Genomic DNA, 22,322 nt, shown 5'->3' on the forward strand with positions numbered 1-22,322 from the left:
CCACATGGCTCGTGGCTTACCAGGATCTTCACATGCGGCTTGTCATGGTGGCGGCTGGCAGTGTCTCTCTGACTCAGCCTTCCACTTCCCAGCTTTATTCTCCTCCTTGTCCTGCCTACACTTCCTGCCTAGCCAATGGCCAATCAGTGTTTTATTTATTGACTAATTAGTAACATATTTGCTATACAGAACATCCCACAGCAAACTCCACACCTCCACTTTTGGACCTGATCCTCAACAGAGCTGGACTCTGGCAATAAAGTCCCTGTCAAAGAGTTTTTAGAAAGGGGAGAGAGAGAATTTTCTGCTGGACAAATGTGGTGGTATTGTGTTCTCCAAAACACTGTGCACCCTAATAAACTTATCTGGGATCAGAGACAGAACAGCCACAATATTAAACATAGAGGATAGGCAGTAGCAGCACACCCCTTTAATCCTAGCATTCCAGAGGCAGAAATCCATCTTTTCAAGGATACAGCCAAGCATGGTGACTCTCACCTTTAATCCCAGAAAGCGAGCCTTTAATTCAAGGGAGTGATGGTAGAAAGGAAAGATATATAAGGTGTGAAGACCAGAAACTAGAAGCATTTGGCTGGTTAAGCTTTCAGGCTTTCAAGCAGCACAGTTCAGCTGAGAGCCATTCGGATATGAGGACTCAGAGGCTTCCAGTCTGAGGAAACAAGATTAGCTGAGAAGTTGGCCAGGTGAGGTTAGCTGTGGCTTGTTCTGTCTCTCTGATCTTCCAGTGTTCACCCCAATACCTGCCTCAGGTCTGACTTTATTAATAAGACTCTTTAAGATTCATGCTATAGACACATCTTGGCCACAAAGACCGAATTGTTTCTAGACCTTTAGACTTTCAGGCCAGCCATGGACCTTTGGGACTTGTCCTTTCACAGGATCTGACTGAAACTCAGATCTCTTCTCCTGATCCTTTAGTTAATGCTTAAATGAATGCTTAATTTCATGGTATATGAACTAATTTTGGAGCAAATTTCATAATTTTGAACTGTATCATTGGGTGTGCTTGAATGAGAAAAAGAATAAAAAGAAAAGGACATGACTGCTCCTAAGTATGGCGGAGGAGAAAGTTTATTGTAGTTGTTTGGGAGAGCATAGTCAGAGGCAGGGATATCTGAGGGAGTCTAGAGTGGATAAGACCGGACTGAGCTCGGTCATGTGGAGAGAGTGGGAGGGGAAGGGAAGAAATGGGAACCAGGTGGAGCAGTCAGGAGGCCAAACATACAAGTGACAAGTAACCAAAATGTCTAAACTACATATGGAAGAGCCTCTGGGGGAAGGATAGCCCAGCCTCCGGGCAGAAGAACTCAGGGTAGGGGATTCAGTATGCCAGCCATAATCCCTGAAGGATTCTGGGAGAAACTGGTGACCAAATCCTGATTTGGTATGATAAATAGTCACCTCAGCCATTTGATCCTAGCTTGAAATTTAACATCCCAGCCTTTTGTTGATAGAAAATCAGGCAGCAGTTAGAGCAGTCTGCAGCATTTGATTGCTTAGAAATCTGCTGGAAGAGACACATATTAGCAACAGAAGATAAAGCTGAGGAGGTTAGGGGAAAATTTGTTTCTTGGGTGTCCATTTGAAACCTTTAGGTCCACAGTCCTTGTCACTCTGGGAGGGGAGTCCCAAGACAGAGAAAGGGGAAGATTCCACCCTCAGGAATAGTCAGGTGGGGAAGCAGGCTGTTGATTGACAAGAGTATATATCTGGAGTCCATTTCACATGTGAGAGGTGGATGGAAGTAGATGACCTGAAGCTTACAAGACTTTTTTAAGTTTATATAAAGAGGCACAAGTTTTAGATATGTTAGCATTAGTACTGTTTGTAATCTGTACTCATATCCACATTGTGGGAAGAGCAGTAGACTCATGCCCTTGTGTCATTGTTAAAGCTTGGGGACCCAAAAATGATTCTGGGTTAAAAGCATGAACGGTCTTTAAGGCAAGCCTAGAGAGGACAGAAACATTCTGTGGAGCAGAAGGGCAATAGCTCACTTGTCTTGATTTTAAATATGAAAAATGCAGGGCCTCTTCTCTCCATCCAGAAGTCTGGATGTATATAGATTATTCTGGTGTTTTAGCTCAATAAGAAGAACTTTTAAGTCTGTACCTCGAAAACAACCAAATGGACTTTAAAATCTCGAGCTTGTGACTCTGACAATAGAAGCAAAGCTGTCCCGGAGCTACACTAATAGCTTATCAGAACTGCATTGATTAATAAGACTTTGAGCTCTGAAGTCTTAACATAGATGTAGCATGGTGAGAGACAGAAATGTGAAGCATTATTCATTCTTTTTATATACCTCAATTCAATATCTTATCACAATTAAAAATTTGACATCCTCACACCTTACATAAACTTGCATTTACACAACTCAAAACCCCTTTTCTTGGACCTTAAAACATTTCAAAGATCCTCAAAGTTTAAGCTTTAAATGTTACACTTTTTAACTACGTGGATTGGCCTTAATACTTTCACCAATAGATTATTTGGAAGATTTTCATCAAAATTAATTTTATCGACTCTACCAGCTTGCAAGCAGACAATGGACTCTGATTCTTACACTGGTCCCTATGCATTTGCAACTCCACAACAAAAGTCAGGGCTTTATGAGGACATTCATTCCCTTGTCTCATTCTCCTTCCCACTGACCTGCATTCCTGTGTTCCCAGCACCTAGTGACACAGGCAGTTTTAGGTGTTCAATACAACTCTCAATGACAAGACATGTCTGGCCTAATGGGCTGTGTTGTTTGATGTCAACTTGATACAGGCAAAATCACCTGGGAACCAGGAGCCTATATTGAAAAAGAATCCCTCAGCATGATCAGGTAGTAAGCTGGATTGTAAGGCATTTTCTTAATTAGTGATTGATAGGGAACAGCCAATTCATTCAGTGGGGCTATTTCAAACCTAGTGTTCCTGGGTTCTACATACAAGTAGCCTGGGCAGGTCATGAGGAGCAATAGAATAAGGAGCACCCCTCCAAGGCCTCTGCTTCAGCTCTTTCCTCCAGGTCTCTGGCCTGTTTGAGTTCCTGTCCTGACTCCATTTGATGATATGGAAGTGTAAACCAGATAAAATGTTATCTCCCCAATATGTATTTTTTTCATGGTGTCTCATCACAGCAAGTAAACCAAAACTAAGACACCTACCTGACAACTTGCTCTAAAAAGAAATAAACAACCATTTGTGGAAAATCAAAAGAATTTCTTAATGACTGAGAGACATCAGAAATGTAGGAAACACAAAGTAGTGACCTATGTACAAAAAAATGAAATAAGAAAGAGAAGTAATGTGGTGTTTTGAATGAGAATGGCCTCCCTTAGTCCATATGTCTGAAAGCTTAGTCATCAGGGAGTGATGCTACTAAGAAGGAATTAGGGGGTGAGGTGTTGTTGGAGTAGGTGTGGTCTTGGTGGAGTAGTCTATCACTGGGGATGAGCTTTGAGGTTTCAAGGGCCAAAGTCAGGCCCATTGACTTTCTCTTTTCCTGCTGCATGTGGATCTGGAGGTAGAAGTATCAGCTACCATGTCTGCCTGGGTGCTGCCATGCTCCCCACCATGAGGATAACAGAATAAACATCTGAAACTGTAATGAAATGCTTTCCTTTAAAATACTTGCCTTAGTCATGCTGTCTCTTCAGAGGAAGAGAACACTGACTGAGACCCAAACTGGTCCAGGGAGCAGGGTACAGCTGTGACAGGCCAGACCATGCTGCTTGTTGGTGGATTGTGGACTTTGGCACTTTGGATTAAGAAAGTGGCTGAATGTTTTAAGGGAGGGATAGTGGGCCATATTAGAAAGAGCTTGGAGGCAGGGGTGCAGAGACAACTGTAGACAATGATGGTCCTGCTCAAGAGGTTTTAGAGGAGAATATTATTAAGTGCCATAGAGACCATTCCTGTGGTATTCTGGCAAAGAATTTGGCTGTGTTTTGCTTTTCTTTCTGAAGGAGAGTAAATAGAAAAGCTTTAGATTAACGGCATTGAGAGAAAAAATTTCAAGACAGACTAGTATTGACTCTACACAGTGGTTATTAGTGGTCACTCTTTTTTTAATTTTATCTTATTTATTTATTTATTTATTTATTTATTTTATTCATTTTATTTATTTATTTATTTATTTTTGGTGTTTCGAGACTGGGTTTCTCTGTGTAATTCTGGTGCTTGTCCTGGATCTTGCTCTGTAGACCAGGCTAGCCTTAAACTCACAGAGATCCACCTGGCTCTGCCTCCCAAGCACTGGTTTTTCTCTTGTTCCATACCAGGTGGCTATTCTGACATGAGACAGAGATTTTGGATTTTCCTTTAAGAAGAATGTATGCATTTAGAGGTGAGAGCCACATAACAACTCCAAAGCCAACTTTAATATTTAGTTGAATCAGGACCACATAGAGAGCAATTGCCACTTACGTCTGTAGAGGGCAGTAGGGACTACCTTTTTGAAATCCACCATGGCAGGAAGAAAGAAGGGAGGGCCTACCCAGGCTGTTCCACATTGGGTGGTTGTCCTGTGTGAAGGAGTAGCCAGTCAGGCAAGATGGTGGCATGGATACCAGTGCTACTCTAGAGCTGCAAGCCAGGATTTCAGGCTGGTCACCTGGAAGCAGGTGATAACACTTGGACAATTGATTCTTTTTCATGGGACATCTTCTCTTCAGATAATGTAGATGTAACCAACCTTCTTATTTAATAAGAAACACAGAACCAATGCAAAGAAGAAAGCCAAGAGGTCAGAGCTAAGAGCTAAAACCTTACCCTTCCTCCTGCAGTGGTCCTACCTCTCAGTGCTGTGGGATGTATGGCAAATGTGTTGCTAATTAATCAATAAAACACTGATTGGCCGTTGGCTAGGCAGGAAGTATAGGCGGGGCAAGGAGGAGAATAAAGCTGGGAAGTGGAAGGCTGAGTCAGAGAGACACTGCCAGCCGCCACGATGAGAAACAGCTTGTGAAGATGCCGGTAAGCCACGAGCCATGTGGCAAGGTATAGATTAAAGGAAATGGATTAATTTAAGCTATAAGAACAGTTAGCAAGAAGCCTGCCACGGCCATACAGTTTGAAAGCAACATAAGTCTCTGTGTTTACTTGGTCGGGTCTGAGAGGCTGTGGGACTGGCAGGTGAAAGAGATATATCCTGACTGTGGGCCAGGCAGGAAAACTCAAGCTACAAATGGCGTCCAACGTGGTGGCAAGAGTTTCCACCTAAAAACTGAGAACAAAGATTCTAAAACGGAGCTAAAAACAGTTCCTAATTGTCTCTCTCAAATGAGCGGCAGCTGCCGGTTTGAGCTACTTGTGGGTTCCTGGCCTGCGTGCTCGACCTGCTATATGGTGGGAATGAGGCCTCTGCAAGTGGCAGATTAAGCTGCATGGTGGATTTAGACTTTGCTAGCACAAAACAAAAAAAAAAAAACAAAAAAAAAAAAGAAAAGAAAAGAGGTTTCTGGACTACACGCTGCTTGGATAAAAGCATAGACCCACGATAGCTCCCAGAGCTGGTGGTAAATGTAGCCATGTTGGGAAGCTGAGATGGGCAGAGCCAGCAGCCACAGCTGCTGCAGTTTAAAGTGATAGATTCACAATAAGACAGATTCAGATGTAATAGTTTACAATGTGTCTAAAATATACGTAGGCTTGAAAGAGATAAAAAAAAAAAGGTGATATATAGAGTTATAGAAACAAATACATAGTTTTAAAAAATAAAGTCTTTAAAGAGACAGTAAAATTAATATAAAAAATAAGCCACGTGAAGATGAATATTACACAGAGAATCTGGATTGTGTTGTCTTTGGGATTTTTAACTGCAGAAAAACATTTGATTGTAAAAGCTGTTGAGTTATGCCAAAATGTATATTTTAAAGGTACCTTGACTTCAAAATTTGGATATAAGGATATGTTACTTTGGAAAGGAGACTCTGCTTTTGTTCCCACAGAAAGCCAGAGGCTATGGATTTGTTCAAGATTAAGATACATCAGGTTTGACCAGCCAAGACCTCCTGAAAGATCTCCAATGACACCATGGCCCAGATGATCCAACATCCAGAATGGTTTGAAGGCATCTGGCTCAGATGATACAGCCTCATGGACTATTCCATAATTCTAAAATTTTCTTTGTTTCCCCATAAGATACAGCGCCCCCTTTCCAGCAGGAAGTAGTAAGAGAAGCTACGTCCAAATTCCCAAATTAGATGTAATTTTACTTTGTTAAGGTTAAAACCTTCCTTTTTGAAAAAAAAAAAAGGGGGGGGGGAAGTGCTGTGGGATGTATGGCAAATGTGTTGCTAATTAATCAATAAAACACTGATTGGCCGTTGGCTAGGCAGGAAGTATAGGCGGGGCAAGGAGGAGAATAAAGCTGGGAAGTGGAAGGCTGAGTCAGAGAGACACTGCCAGCCGCCACGATGAGAAACAGCTTGTGAAGATGCCGGTAAGCCACGAGCCATGTGGCAAGGTATAGATTAAAGGAAATGGATTAATTTAAGCTATAAGAACAGTTAGCAAGAAGCCTGCCACGGCCATACAGTTTGAAAGCAACATAAGTCTCTGTGTTTACTTGGTCGGGTCTGAGAGGCTGTGGGACTGGCAGGTGAAAGAGATATATCCTGACTGTGGGCCAGGCAGGAAAACTCCAGCTACAAGATGTTTCACTTGTCTAGTGGTCTTTGCTTTCCTTGTTGGATGCTTTTATTCTCCTGGAAAGATAACAGGGAAACCATGCCCCAGTATAACTCTGGGGCCTCCCTTTTTCAGCAGGTTATAGCTTTCCTAGGGCAAAATTGTTTTGGGCAACAGAAAAAGTATTATCTTTCAATTTAAAAAAAATTCTTTTTACAACTTTGAAACTAAATATACCTTAGTATGTGTAGATAAATATACATATTCCCATTTTTCTTTAATATATAAATTCAAGGTCCAAGTGTATTTATTTTAAGATCACAAAGGATATTTGGTTGCCATATTTTTCTTTGGGCAACCAGCTCATAAAAATCAGCAGGGAGACATCTTAGGCTTGTGTCTAACTTGCTCTTATAACTTATATTAACCTCTTTTTACTCATCTATGTGTTGTTGTCATGTCACCTGTAGCTGTTACCTCTCCTCCTGCATGTGTCCCTCCCTCCTGTCTGGCTGGATACTCCATCTTTCTTCTTCCCTAAGACCTCTCTCCAGCCAGAAGTCCTGCCTAACTCAGTCCTGACTACCTAGTGGCCATTCAGCTTTTTATTAAACCAACCATGGGCGACACATCTTCAAGCAGTGTAAAGGAATATTATGTAACAACATTCACTTTGAATTTCAGCATGCCTTTTGCAAGTGGCTTTCAATTTAAAACACTTTAACTCTTATGTGCCTGCCTCTGCTTCCCAGTGTTGCAATTAAAGGCATATGCCTCCTGAGTGCTGGGATTAAAGGTGTAAACCACCACTTATCTATGGATTTCTTATAATGGTTATTCTCATAGGGTGCTGTAAGCTGCAGGAAAATGTAATGGAATTCAGCTATGACAAAAGCTATTGCTTGGAAACATTAGGAATTTTCCAAAGATCAAGCCATGGCTTAAGAAATCTTGGTGATATTTTAGCTTTTGTAGATATATTAGCCGGTTCCTGCATTGATTTTCTTGTATGCTATGTATTGCTTCCAAGAACTCTTAACAGTATATTTATCTGATATACTTCTCATGCATCCTAGGCCAAAATGGCAAACAGACCAAATGCTGTCTCTTGAATTAAGGTAAACACCCACAGGGAAAATGCTGCCTGTCTCCTAGGCATAACTTTAATTCTTGTGCAAAAGCAGCTCAGACCCTCCTCTCTCTCACAGTCCAAATGACATGCTAGAGCAATTGATTCAGAACAAAAGGGCTTTTTTTTTTTGCATACTAGGTACAATGAAGTATTGAGGCAGGTCTCCTAATTCTTGGCAGAGTTATCCTGCCCTGCCAATATATGGCAGCATAGGAAAATAGAGGTAGTTTTATTTTAGTGACTTATAGACTCCTTTACCTAACCACCTGTAAGATTGTAGTTTGAAGAGGCAGGCAGATCTCTGTGAGTTCGAGGCCAGCCTGGGCTACAGAGTTCGTTCCAGTGGCACAAAGCCCCACAGAGAAACCCTGTCTTGAAAAAAAAAAAAGATTGTAGTTTGTAGTTTGAGCACATTTATGATAGACTCATAACATTCCACCTAACCACTTATAAGAATATATTTTGAGCATGTAAATTCCCTTTCTGCCTTATTCCAGGCCTTATCTAACCACACCTCCTCTATTCATTCCCCTTTTGGGTTGCAAATGAAACTGGCTATCACAGGTGTAAGGATTCTATATATGTGCAGCAGCTCAGGGAGTCTTGTCCGGCGCCTTATTATGTCATCAGCAGGTGACTGCATCCCAGCCTAAAAGCCAGATGTGCATCCCCCACGCACTCTCTCTCTCTCTCTCTCTCTCTCTCTCTCTCTCTCTCTCTCTCTCTCTCTCTCTCTCGGGCTCCCTTTCTCTCTCTCTCTCTCTCTCTCTCTCTCTCTCTCTCTCTCTCTCTCTCCCAATAAAGCTCTAAAAGGTACCACTGGGTTCTGTCGTGACTGTGACCTTTCCACGAGGTAACCAGCACCAGCCACCAGCACCATATTCCCTTTCACTGGTGCCATTTGGACTCGGGGGATCACCGAGGGCTTTGACCCTGCCCACCATTCATGAGACCACCGTCGCCGCCTCCCCGCAGTGAGACTGGGAGCATGCATCGGAGCATGCATCGGAGCACACACCCCCCTCCCTCAAGCCTCCACACCTGCTGCGGCTTCTAGATGCTGGACCTGTACACCACTCCCACCACACCGCGGCTCCTGCTGCCACATCCTCCACTGCCATTCCCCAAGGCTGCAGCCTGACCAATATTCTTTGAGAATGACACCTGGGGGGAGGGGGGGTTGAGGGGGTCGTCCTTGGGCTGTGCTGGCAATGACAAATTTTCGCTCCTGACAAGGAGGTTGATGCTGTCAGACCACCAGGTGGTCCACGACCGAGTATGCTCTCAACTCTTACCCATAACGAGACGGTGGTTTTGGGTAACTTGTGCTGATTCATAGATCCTCCTCCTAGCCTCAGGGATGCTTGGGATAGGAGCCTAGGATCCAGGTTTGTTATGTTAATTTTTTATTTTTCTCTTGGCTGCAGCCATGGGACAAAGGGGCGGATACCACTTAAATTGGCAGATATCAGCCAGGTGGTGGTGGCGGCGGCGGCCGCCGCCGCCGCCGCCGCCGCCGCCGCCGCCGCCGCCGCCGCCGCCGCCGCGCACGCACGCCTTTAATCCCAGCACTCGGGAGGCAGAGGCAGGCGGATCTCTGTGAGTTCAAGGCCAGCCTGGGCTACCAAGTGAGTTCCAGGAAAGATGCAAAGCTACACAGAGAAACCCTGTCTCTCGGAAAAAAAAAAAAAATGGCAGATATCAGTAAATCTGGCCGCATAACAGCTTTGAGAGAACTTCTGCCAGCGAACGGGCAAATAAAAAGAGTTACTTTATCCCCAAGCTTTCTGGTAAAGCTCTGAACGCTTCTCCCTTCTCCCTCTACATTTCTGATGTTTTCCTTTTCTCTGACACATGCAACCATTTGTGTCTGTCTGACTTCTGCCTTCTGCTCTCTGGCAGTGGAAGGGCTCTCTACTGTTGTGTGGGCCGCTTCTGCTGACTCTCACTCCTGCCACTCATTCTCAAGCTGCCATGAGAGGCACAGACGGGTCTGGAAGTAGGCTAAGATCCATACAAATAAGTTTACAGTAATCAAGATGGCTCTTCTTAATCCAGAGATCAGTTTACAATCTGCCTCCTGACAGATCTTCCAAAAAGCTGCCCTTAAGCTAGTAATCATCAAGGAAAAAAAAAAATTCAAGACACAGAGTAAAATCCATCTCTTGGGCTGAAGAGTTGGTGAGAACATGGAGATTAAGAGCTTGGAGTAGGGATGCCTTTAATCCCAGCACTCAGGGAAGGAGCCGTCTCTGTGGGACACAACCAGAACAGACCTGAACATTCTGCCTGAGGCCAACCCAGGGCCCAGCTGCTGTTCCTGTGAAACCCAACAACTTGGAGGTGTTGGTGAGATTACCCTACTAAACAACCTGCTCAGCTGAGATCCATTCGGGAGAGGTTTCAGAATCTTACAGTCTGCAGTCTGAGGAAACAAGATTAGCTGAGGAGTTGACAAATGAGCAAAACTCAACCTGAGAACACAAAAGAAGGCGCCGCCCAGCCACCGAACCAGATCACCAGAATCATAAGCCCACCCTACACCGACTAGGAACAGGTAAGCCCCCGTTCCCGGACGGCATACCAGGTCTCTAGCCCTAGGCCTCAGCCATTGGAGTCCCAGTGACCAGACAGCTACCTTTCCCTGCTCCCCCACCAAAAAAAAAAAAAAAAAAAAAAACCTAACCCCTACAAACCCAACAACCACTGGAGCTATAAGCCCACCCTGCACCAATTGGGAACAACTGCTCCCTGAGACAGAACCCACTAACACTGACTGGAGTAAGCTGCTCCCTGAGAAACAGAGCTCAACAACACCAATTCAACCAAGAACCCCTAGTGGGCTAAGACTATCAAGCAGAACAACAGAGGCACCTTCAGACACAGATACAGCCTGCATTGAGCAGAGGAAGAGATGAGTAAATGCCAGTGCAAAAATTCAGGCAACAACATAAAGACCTATATGACAACATCAGAACATAGCGATTCTACACCTGCAAGACCTGAACATACCAAGGCAGAAGAAGCAGAAGAAATCAATCCTAAAAATGACTTTAAGAAGATGATAGAGGCCCTTAAAGAGGAAATGAAAAACTCCCTTAAAGAGGAAATAAAAAAATCCCCTTAAAGAAATGGAAGAAAAAACAAACAAAAAATTGGAAGAAATCAAAGAAAGACAAGAAAAAGTAATTAAACAAATGAAGGAAACAGTTCAAGATTTGAAAATTGAGATTGAGACAATAAAGAAAACACAAACTGAGGGAATGCTGGAAATAGAAATTCTGACTAAACAAACAGGAACTACAGATGCAAGCATAACCAACCAAATGCAAAAGATGGAACAGAGAATCTCTGACGTTGAAGACACAATAGAGAAAATAGATTCGTCAGTCAAAGAAAACACTAAAGCCAAAAACGTCATAACACAAAACGTCAAGAAATTTGGGACACTATTGCTGTGGAATGGTCTGTATGTCAAGTGTGTTGCTGATTGGTCAGTAAATAAATCACTGATTGGCCATTGGCTAGGCAGGAAGTATAGGCGGGACAAGGAAAAGAATTCTGGGAAGTGGAAGGCTGAGAGAGGGACACTGCCAGCCGCCATCAGGACAAGGAAGATGTAAGGTACCAGTAAGCCATGAGCCATGTGGCAAAGTAAAGTTTAATAGAAATGGGCTAAATATAAGAGTAAGAGCTAGACAATAACAGGCCTGAGCTAATGGCCAAGCAGTTTAAATAATGTAAGAGTCTGTGTGTTTATTTTATAAGTGGGCTCTGAGACTGGCGGGACTTGGTGGCGGGAGCTGGAGAAAAGTTCTCCAGCTACAAATGGCGTCCAACGTGGTGGCAAGAGTTTCCACCTAAAAACTTAGAAAAAAGATTCTAAAACGGAACTAAAAACAGCTTCCTAATTGTCTCTCTCAAATGAGCGGCAGCTGCCGGTTTGAGCTACTGGCGGGTTCCTAGCGTGCGCTCTTGACCTGCAGTATGGTGGGAATGAGGCCTCTGCAAATAACACATTAAGCTATGTGGTGGATTTAGCCTTTGCTAGTACAAAACAAAACAAAAAAAAAGAAGTTTCTGGGCTACATGCTACTTTGGTAAAAGTGTAGACCCACTATTTCTGAGAGTTACGGCTCCCAGAGCTGGCGGAAAGCGGACCGCCGCCATGTTGGGAAGCTGAGGTGGGCGGAGCCAGCAGCCACAGCTGCTGCAGTTTAAGGCAAGAGATTCACAATAAGACAGATTCAGATGTAATAGTTTACAATGTATGTAAAAGATACGTAGGCTTGAAAGAGACAAAAAAAGTGATATATAGAGTTATAGAAACAAATACATAGTTTTAAAAAATAAAGTCTTTAAAGAGACAGTAAAGGAAGTATAAAAAATAAGCCACGTAAAGATGACTACCACACAGAGAATCTGGATTATGTTCTCTTTGATATTCGTAACTGCAGAAAAACATTTGATTGTAAAAGCTGTTGAGTTATGCCAAAATGTATATTTTAAAGGTACCTTGACTTCAAAATTTGGATATAAGGATATGTTGCTTTGGAAAAGAGTCTCTGCTTTTGTTTCCACAGAAAGCCAGAGACTATGGATTTGTTCCAGATTAAGATACATCAGGTTTGACCAGCCAAGACCCCCTGAAAGGTCTCCAATGACACCATGGCCCAGATGATTCAACATCCAGAATGGTTTCAAGTCAACTGGCTCAGATATACAGCCTCACGGACTACTCCATGATCCTAAAATTTTCTTTCTGTCTCCAGAAGATACAGCGCCCCCCTCCAGCAGGAAGTAGTAAGAGAAGCTACGCCCAAATTCCCAAATATACCAAGCTGGCTTTGGAGATGGAATTGGCTCACTCCCCCTCTAAACCCAGACATATTGCTCAAAAAAAAAAAAAAAAATGGTTAAGAGATTCTTATGTCCCAAATCAGAAGAGCCCTCTGGTGTGGGACAGACAAAAACCAATATTTTTATTTAAAGCAGGTTGATTATAAATACAATCTCTTTCTAAAGAAAAAAAAGGGGATAGTTTAGATATGATAGGATGAAAGGGTAGATTAATGAACCTACTTTGAAAGAGTAACAACTTGTTTAAAATGTTTTACATTGCTATAGATTTTAGTTTATTGATACAAATTTAAACTTAATTTTGTTATACTGTATATATATTTCTATTCTTGTTTGAGGTATTATGTTTATGTAACTCATTTAAAATTGTAATGGATAATTAAAAAATAGATTAATAGTTAGTCATCTATGATAATATTTGTAGCCATGTTAATTAAGTCTTCTAGGTATACATAGATATATTTCAGATAGATAGGTAGTCTTCAAACACTTCAAAGACCTACAGAATATGGCATTTAAAATGTTAAAAGTTTAGACTTTTTGGACAGTGAGACATGTCTGCTCCTGACAGCACCGATTTACTTCAGAGAGGAGGATGGGCATCGAAGACACTCCATATGGAGTTTATCTTCACCTTGACAAAAATAGCCATTTGGGCAAGAAACTGTTCTTGCCTGGACTGCCTGATCAACTGGACATGCAGGACCCATACAAAGGTGACCACTGAACTTTGCTTGACAAAATGGTCCTTCAGGTTCCTGCTTTGCAGAGAAAACTGCCAGACATTCTACAGGACACAGAGAAAAGTGAATAAGAGACTCTAGGCCTGTGGGCTGAAGACAGATGCCCCAACTTTACAAGAGAACTTTGAATGACTGTCCAGGCTGCCAGCTGTCTCTGTCTACCCTACAAGACTCCTAAAAGTTGCTTATATCCTTCTCCATTTCTCAGGTAGTAGTATATCCTTCTGAGGTCTTTGATGTGGTTAAAGACTAGATACTTACAATTTTCCTTAGTTATAATAAAAGATAAGTTAGATATAAAACCTTAAACTTACAAATAGAAGATAGATAGGATCTCTTCTTTAATATTGTAACTGTAATTCTTACTTGATAATTGTTTTGTTATATGTAATTTTACTATGTTAAAGTTAAAACCTTCCTTTTTAAGAAAAGAAAAGGGGAAGTGCTGTGGGATGGTCTGTATGTCAAGTGTGTTGCTGATTGGTCAGTAAATAAATCACTGATTGGCCATTGGCTAGGCAGGAAGTATAGGCGGGACAAGGAAAAGAATTCTGGGAAGTGGAAGGAGGAGAGAGAGACACTGCCAGCCGCCATGAGGACAAGGAAGATGTAAAGTACCGGTAAGCCACGAGCCACGTGGCAATGTAAAGATTAATAGAAATGGGCTAAATATAAGAGTAAGAGCTAGACAATAACAGGCCTGAGCTAATGGCCAAGCAGTTTAAATAATGTAAGAGTCTGTGTGTTTATTTTATAAGTGGGCTCTGAGACTGGCGGGACTTGGTGGCGGGAGCTGGAGAAAAGTTCTCCAGCTACACACTATGAAAAGACCAAACCTAATAATACGTATAGAAGGAGAATACCAACTCAAAGGCACAGAAAATATATTCAACAAAAATCACAGAAGAAAACTTTCCTAACCTAAAGAAAGAAATACCTATGAAGATACAAGAAGCTTATAGAACACCAAATAGACTGGATCAAAAAAAAAAAAGTCCCCTTGCGACATAATAATCAAAACACTAAACATACAGAACAAAGAAAAAATATTAAGAGCCGCAAAGGAAAAAGACCAAGTAACATATAAAGGCAGACCCATCAGAATAACACCAGACTTCTCAATAGAGACTATGAAAGCTAGAAGGTCCTGGTCAAATGTTATGCACACACTAAGAGACCATGGATGCCAACACAAACTATTATACCCAGCAAAACTCTCAATCACCATAGATGAAGTAAACAAAATATTCCATGATAAAATCATATTTAAACAATACCTATCCACAAATCCAGCCCTACAGAAAGCACTAGAAGGAAAAAATCCAACCTAAGGAAGTTAAACATACCCATGAAAACTCAGGCAATAGATAATCCCACGCCATCAAATACCAAAGAAGGGAAACACAACACTACCACAAAAAAATAACAGGAACTAACAATCACTGGTCTTTAATATCCATCAATATCAATGGTGTCAACTCACCTATAAAAAGACACAAGCTAACAGAATGGATACAAAAACAGGATCCATCCTTCTGCTGCATACAAGAAACACACCTAAACTTCAAAGACAGACACTACCTCAGAATAAAGGGATGGGAAAAGGTTTTTCAATCAAATGGACTTAAGAAGCAAGCTGGTGTAGCTATCCTAATATCTAATAAAATAGACTTCAAACTAAAATCAATCGAAAGAGATTGGGATGGACGTTACATATTTATCACAGGAAACCCACCAAGATGAAGTCTCGATTCTGAACATTTATGCCCCAAATACAAAGGCACCCACATTTATAAAAGAAACATTACTAAAGCTTAAAACACACATCAAACCCCACACACTAGTAGTGGGAGATTTCAACACACCACTCTCACCAAAAGACAGATCTACCAGACTGAAATTAACAAAGAAATAAAGGACCTAACATGTTATGACTCAAATGGACTTAATAGATATCTACAGAACATTCCACCCTAACACAAAAGAAAATACCTTCTTCTCAGCACCCCATGGAACCTTCTCAAAAATTGACCACATGCTTGGTCACAAAGCAAATATCAACAAATACAAAAACATTGGAATAACCTCCAGTATCTTACCGGACCACCATGCCTTAAAGTTAGGTTTCAACAACAACAGAAACTATAGAAAGCCTACAATCTCATGGAAATTGAATAATGCCCACCTGAAGCACCAATAGGTCAAAGAAGAAATAAAGAAAGATGTGGTATTGTTTTCCCCCCCAAATATTGTGCATGCTAATAAACTTATCTGGGGTCAGAGACAGAGCAGCCAAAATATTAAAAATAAAGGATAGGCAGTAGTAGCACACGCCTTTAATCCTAGCATTCCAGAGGTAGAAATCCATGTGTTCAAGGATACAGACAGGCATGGTGACTCATCAATGCCTTTAATCTCAGAAAGCAAGCCTTTAATCCCAGGGAGTGGTGGTAGAAAGCAGAAAGGTATATAAGGCGTGAGGACCAGAAACTAGAAGCATTTGGCCTGGTTAAGCATTTGGCTTGGTTAAGCATTTGGCTGGTTAAACATTCAGGCTTTTGAGCAGCAGTTCAGCTGAGAGCCATTCGGATATGAGGACACAGAGGCTTCCAGTCTGAGAAAACAGGACCAGCTGAGGATCTGGCAAGGTGAGGTAGCTGTGGCTTATTCTGTCTCTCTAACCATCCAGCATTTCACCCCAATAACTGGCCCTGGGTTTGATTTTATTAATAAGACCATTTAAGATTCATGCTACAGAAAGAAATTAAAGATTTCCTAGAATGCAATGAAAATGAAAGTACAACATACCCAAACTTATGGGACGCTATGAAAGCAGTGCTGAGAGGAAAATTCATAGCTCTAAATGCACACATAAAGAAGATGGAGAAATCTCATACCAATGATTTAACATCACAACTGAAAGCTCTAGAACAAACAGAAACAAACTCACCCAGGAGGAATAGAAAATAGAAAATAATCAAATTGAGGGCTGAAATCAATGAAATAGAAACCAAGAGAACAATACAAAGAATCAATAAAACAAAGAGTTGGTTCTTTGAAAAAAAATCAACAAGATAGACAAACCCCTAGCCAAATTAACCAAAAGGCAAAGAGAGAGCACCCAAATTAACAAAATCAGAAATGAAAAGGGAGACATAACAACAGACAATGAGGAAATCCAGAGAATCATCAGGTCATATTTCAAAAACCTGTACTCCACAAAATTGGAAAATCTGAAAGAAATGGACAATTTTCTGGATAGATACCACATACCAAAGTTTAATCAAGACCAGATAAACTATTTAAATAGACCAATAACCCCTAAAGAAATAGAAACAGTCATTAAAAGTCTCCCAACCAAAGAAAGCCCAGGACCAGATGGTTTCAGTGCAGAATTCTACCAGATTTTCAAAGAACTAATTCCAATACTCTTCAAATTGTTCCACACAATAGAAACAGAAGGAACACTACCAAACTCTTTTTGTGAGGCTACAGTTACCCTGATATCCAAACCACACAAAGATGCAACAAAGAAAAAGAATTGCAGACTAATCTCCCTCATGAACATTGATGCAAAAATACTCAACAAAATATTGGCAAACCGAATCCAAGAACACATCAAAAAAAATTATCCACCATGATCAAGTAAATTTCATCCCAGGGATGCAAGGATGGTTCAACATATGAAAATCTGTCAATGCAATACACCATATAAACAAACTGAAAGAAAAAAAACCACATGATCATCTCATTAGATGCTGGAAAAGCCTTTGACAAAATCCAACACCCCTTCATGATAAAGGTCTTAGAGAGATCAGGAATACAAGGAACATTCCTAAACATAATAAAGGCAATTTACAGCAAGCCAGCAGCCACCGTCAAATTAAATGGAGAGAAACTCAAAGCGATTCCACTAAAATCAGGAAAAAGACATATTTATTCCCATATTTATTCAATATGGTACTTGAAGTTCTAGCTAGAGCAATAAGACAACAAAAGAAGATCAAAGGGATACAAATTGGAAAGGAAGAAGTCAAACTTTCACTATTTGCAGATATGATAGTATACATAAGTGACCCCAAAAATTCTACCAGGGAACTCCTACAGCTGATAAACTCCTTCAGTAAAGTGGCAGGATACAAGATCAACTCAAAAAAATCAGTAGCCCTCTATACACAAATGATAAAAGGGATGAGAAAGAAATCAGAGAAACATCACCCTTTACAATAGCCACAAATAATATAAAATACCTTGGGATAACACTAAACAAGTGAAGGACATGTTTGATAAGAACTTTAGGTCTCTAAAGAAAGAAATTGAAGAAGATACCAGAAAATGGAAGGATCTTCCATGCTCATGGATAGGTAGGATTAACATAGTAAAAATGGCAATCTTAATAAAAGAAATCTACAGATTCAATGCAATCCCCATCAAAATCCCAACACAATTCTTCACAGACTTGGAAAGAACAATACTCAACTTCATATGGAAAAACATAAAACCCAGAATAGCTAAAAGAATCCTGTATGATAAAGCAACCTCTGGAGGCATCACCATCCCTGACCTCAAGCTTTACTACAGAGCTATAGTAATAAACATAGCTTGTCACTGGCATAAAAACCAACATACAGACCAATGGCATCAAATTGAAGATCCTGACATTAATCCACACACATATGAACACCTGATTTTTGACAAAGAAGCCAAAACTATATAATGAAAAAAAAAGAAAGTATCTTCAAAAAATGGTGCTGGCATAACTGGATGTCAACATGTAAAAGATTACAAATAGATCCATATCTGTCACCATGCACAAAACTCAAGTCTAAGTGGATCAAAGACCTCAACATAAATCCAGTTATACTGAACTTGATAGAAGAGAAAGCAGGAAGTACTCTTGTAGACACTGGCACAGGAGATTACTTCCTAAATATAACACCAGTAGCACAGACACTGAGAACAACAATTAATAAATGGGACCTCTTGAAACTGAGAAGCTTTTGCAGGGCAAAAAACATGGTCAATAAGACAAAAAGACAGCCTACAGAATGAGAAAAGACCTTCACCAACCCCACATCTGAGAGAGAACTGATCTCCAAAGTATATAAAGAACTCAAGAAACTAGACATCAAAATACTGAATAATCCAATTAAAAAATGGGCTAAAGAGCTAAACAGAGAATTCTCAACAGAAGAATCACAAATGGCTGAAAGACATTTAAAGAAATGCTCAACATCCTTAGCCATCAGAGAAATGCAAATCAAAATGACTCTGAGATACCACCTTACACCTGTCAGAATGGCTATGATCAAAAACACTAATGACAGTCTATGTTGGAGAGGATGCAGAGCAAAGGGAACACTCCTCCACTGTTGATGGGAGTGCAAACTTGTACAACCACTGTGGAAATCAGTATGGTGGTGTCTCAGAAAATTGGGAATCAATCTACCTCAAGACCCAGCCATACCACTCTAGGGCATATACCCAAGGAATGCTCAATCATACCACAAGGACAAATGCTCAACTATGTTCATAGCAGCATTATCTGTAATAGCCAGAACCTGGAAACAACCTACATGCCCGTCAACTGAAGAATGAATTAAGAAAATGTAATACCATGCTCAGCTATGTTCATAGCAGCATTGTTTGTAATAGCCAGAACCTGGAAACAACCTAGATGCCCATCAACTGAAGAATGGATTAAGAAAATGTGGTACCATGCTCAGCTATGTTCATAGCAGCATTGTTTGTAATAGCCAGAACCTGGAAACAACCTAGATGCCCTTCAACTGACGAATGGATTAAGAAAATGTGGTACATATACACATTGGAGTACTACTCAGCAGAGAAAGACAATGAAAGCATGAGGTGTGCAGGCAAATGGATGGATCTAAAAAAAGTCATCCTGAGTGAGGTAACCCAGACTCAGAAAGACAAACATGGTATGTACTCACTCATAGGTGGATACTAGATATAAAGCAAAGAATGACTAGACTGCTACTCACAACTCCAGGGAGGCTACCTAGAAAAGAGGACCCTAAGAAAGACACAGGGATTGCCCAACGACAGAGAAATAAATGAGATCTACATGGCAAACTGGATGTGACTGGGGTAATGAAGGGCTGGGGGAAAGAGAGCTTAGGGGAGTGGGAGATCCCAGCTGGATCAAGAACAGAGAGGGAGAACAAGGAAAGAGAGACCATGATAAATGAAGACCCCATTGGAATAGGAAGAAGCAAAGTGCTAGAGAGGAACCCAGAAATCCACAAAGATCCCTCCACAATAGACTACTGGCAATGGTTGAGAGAAAGCCCAAACTGACCTACTCTGGTGATCGGATGGCCGAACACCCTGTCATGATGGAACTCTCATCCAGTGACTGATTGAAGCAGATGCAGAGATCCACAGCCAAGCCCCAGGTAGAGCTCCAGGAGTCCAATCGGCGAGAGAAAGAAGGGATTATATGAGCAAGAGATATGGAGACCATGATTGGAAAAAGCACAGGGACAAATAGCCAAACTAGTGGAAACACATGAACTACGATCCAATAGCTGAGGAGCCCCCATGGAACTGGATCAGGCCCTCTGGATAAGTGAGACAGTCAATTAGCTTGAACTATTTAGGAGTCCTCCAGGCAGTAGGACCAGGACCTGTCCTTAGTGCATGAGCTGGCTTTTTGGAACCTGGGGCCTATGCTGGTACACATTGCTCAGCCTAAGTGAAGAGAGGAGGGGACTGGACCTGCCTCAACTGAATCTACCAGGCTGAGCTGAATCCCCAGGGGAGTCCTTGCCTTGGAGAAGGTGGGAATGGGGGTGGATTAGGGGGAAGGCAGGGAGTGGGTAGGATGAGGGAGGACAGGGGAATCCATGGCTGATATGTAAAATTAAATCAATTATAAAATTTTAAAAAAATAAAAATTAAAAGAAGAAAATGTGGTACATATACACAATGGGGTGCTACTCAGCAGAGGAAAAAAAATGACAGCATGAAATTTGCTAGAAAATATTATCCTGAGTGAGGTAACCCAAACCCAGAAGGACAAACATGGTATGTACTCACTCATAAGTGGATTCTAGATATAAAGTAAAGAACAATCAGACTGCAACTCACAGATCCAGGGACACTACACAGCAGGAGGGACCCTAGGATGACAGTGGCTTATAAGTTTTGGTTTTACTCAATCACTGGGCAAGCTTCAGTGAAACATTTCACTATTAGGATAAGAATTTGTACTGTATCAAGCTGATAATAGAAAGAGAAAATTAAAAAAAAAAAGTATACAAAACAAGGTTCCTCCCCCCCCAAAAAAAAAAACCAAAAAAGAAAAAATCTGTCTCTTGTTCCCCAGACCTCCCCGACTAAAACTTAAGCATCTGGAGAGCAAGGCTCCTGACCCCACAGGCTAAAGTGTCATCTGTGGCATTCAAGGTGTGCCACGGAAGAGATAAAAAAAAAAAAAAAAAGAGCCCGAAAACACAAGTGCCAAGTGCTGGTACTCGCTGACTCCCAAATGCTGTTGGGTCCCTGTTCTAAGTGTGGGGAAAGGCCATGGGCTAGCGAGTGCCCTGCCAGGCCATCAATAGCCTTGTTGAAAGTACCACCTAGGAAGACAACCAGTCAGCTGACTGCCCCCAGGCACCAAAACGCATGAAAACATCAAGCTAAGACCTCCAGCAGACCTAGGTTTGGCTACAGACATGGCAGGGAACCCAGAATGCATCAGGGAAGCAATCCGTTTCTTTCCTTCTGGACACCAGAGCCACTAAATCAGTCCTGGGAGTTTTGGGGTGTCACCTCTCCTTGTTTCCCTATTGTCGGGGTAGGGAGGACAGCCTTACCCACCTCACCAGATTTAATTGCACTTTCAGGGTTACTTAATGGGAAAAGATTTCCAGCTAAGATAGGAGCTTTCATTTCATTGCCTCACTCCAGACTCACCCGCCTGTGCTTACAGGGTCCTGATCTTTGCCTTGTCCCTAATTCCAAAGAAATAAGTTCTCATGCACCACAAGCTTTTCTCTTCCCAGTTCCCTGTTCTAACCCACTGTTCAGCTAATGGTACAGGATCATCACAGAACTGAAGTCCAGAGATCAAGTAAGAAACTGTAACAGCTAAAAGGTATTTACACCCCCAGTCCCAAACAGACTTTAATCTGGGCGCTACAAAAACAGACTTCAATAAAAACATCTATTACTGTGAAATGCTTTTAACAATTGATCACCTGTCTCCTGGATACCAAACTAGTAAAGGAAACAGGTGCCTTAAAATAATCTGTCTCTGATAAAGCTTAACATGTTCCAATCTCTCTGTCTCTCCCATTAACACTAACCAACATAAGCAAAGTACTAAACACCACTTATGGTCACTAATCTTCTCATGGCTGCTTCTTAACATGTTCAAATTTTTCCCAAGTTCCATAAACCAGCTTAAATCCATCTGGACAGGTCAGATCTACTTCAGGCTTTTCCTGCCTTACCAGCATCCTCTCAGATACAAAAGCAACCAGAGTGCCAAGCCAAGAAAGATACACGGCTCCAGGACGGATAGCCCATCATCCAACAACACCTGTCTACCTCGGAAGACACCCCCTTCCCTATTCCCCCCAAGAGCCAACCGAACGCCCTCCAAGTCAGTCCCTATTCCCATCTACTTCCTGTTTTATAAGCAAAAGTCTGGAATGTACGGATTCTGTATATGTGCAGCTCAGGGGTCTGGCGCCTTTTTATGTCGTCAGCAGGCGACTGCGTCCCAGCCTAAAAGCCGGACGTGCACCCCCACACTCTCTGCACCTCTCTCTGGCGCTCCCCCCCCCCAATAAAGCTCTAAAACCAGCACTGCCATGGTAACCAGCTCCAGCCACCAGTGCCGTATACCCTTTCAAAGGATCTGGAAGCATTGCATGGTACTGTCAGAGTCAGGCTGCTGGCAGGTGAGGGACC

At 41.7% G+C, this 22,322-nt stretch overlaps 1 protein-coding gene across 1 annotated transcript in view; it reads left to right on the top strand.

The window, feature by feature from the left end:
* LOC131900701 (zinc finger protein 260-like) overlaps positions 1–22,322 on the top strand; it is a 409,697-nt gene that overhangs the window by 287,225 nt on the left and 100,150 nt on the right.

The sequence above is a fragment of the Peromyscus eremicus genome, unplaced genomic scaffold, assembly GCF_949786415.1.
Source record: "Peromyscus eremicus unplaced genomic scaffold, PerEre_H2_v1 PerEre#2#chr22_unloc_1, whole genome shotgun sequence".
Lineage (NCBI taxonomy): Eukaryota > Metazoa > Chordata > Mammalia > Rodentia > Cricetidae > Peromyscus > Peromyscus eremicus.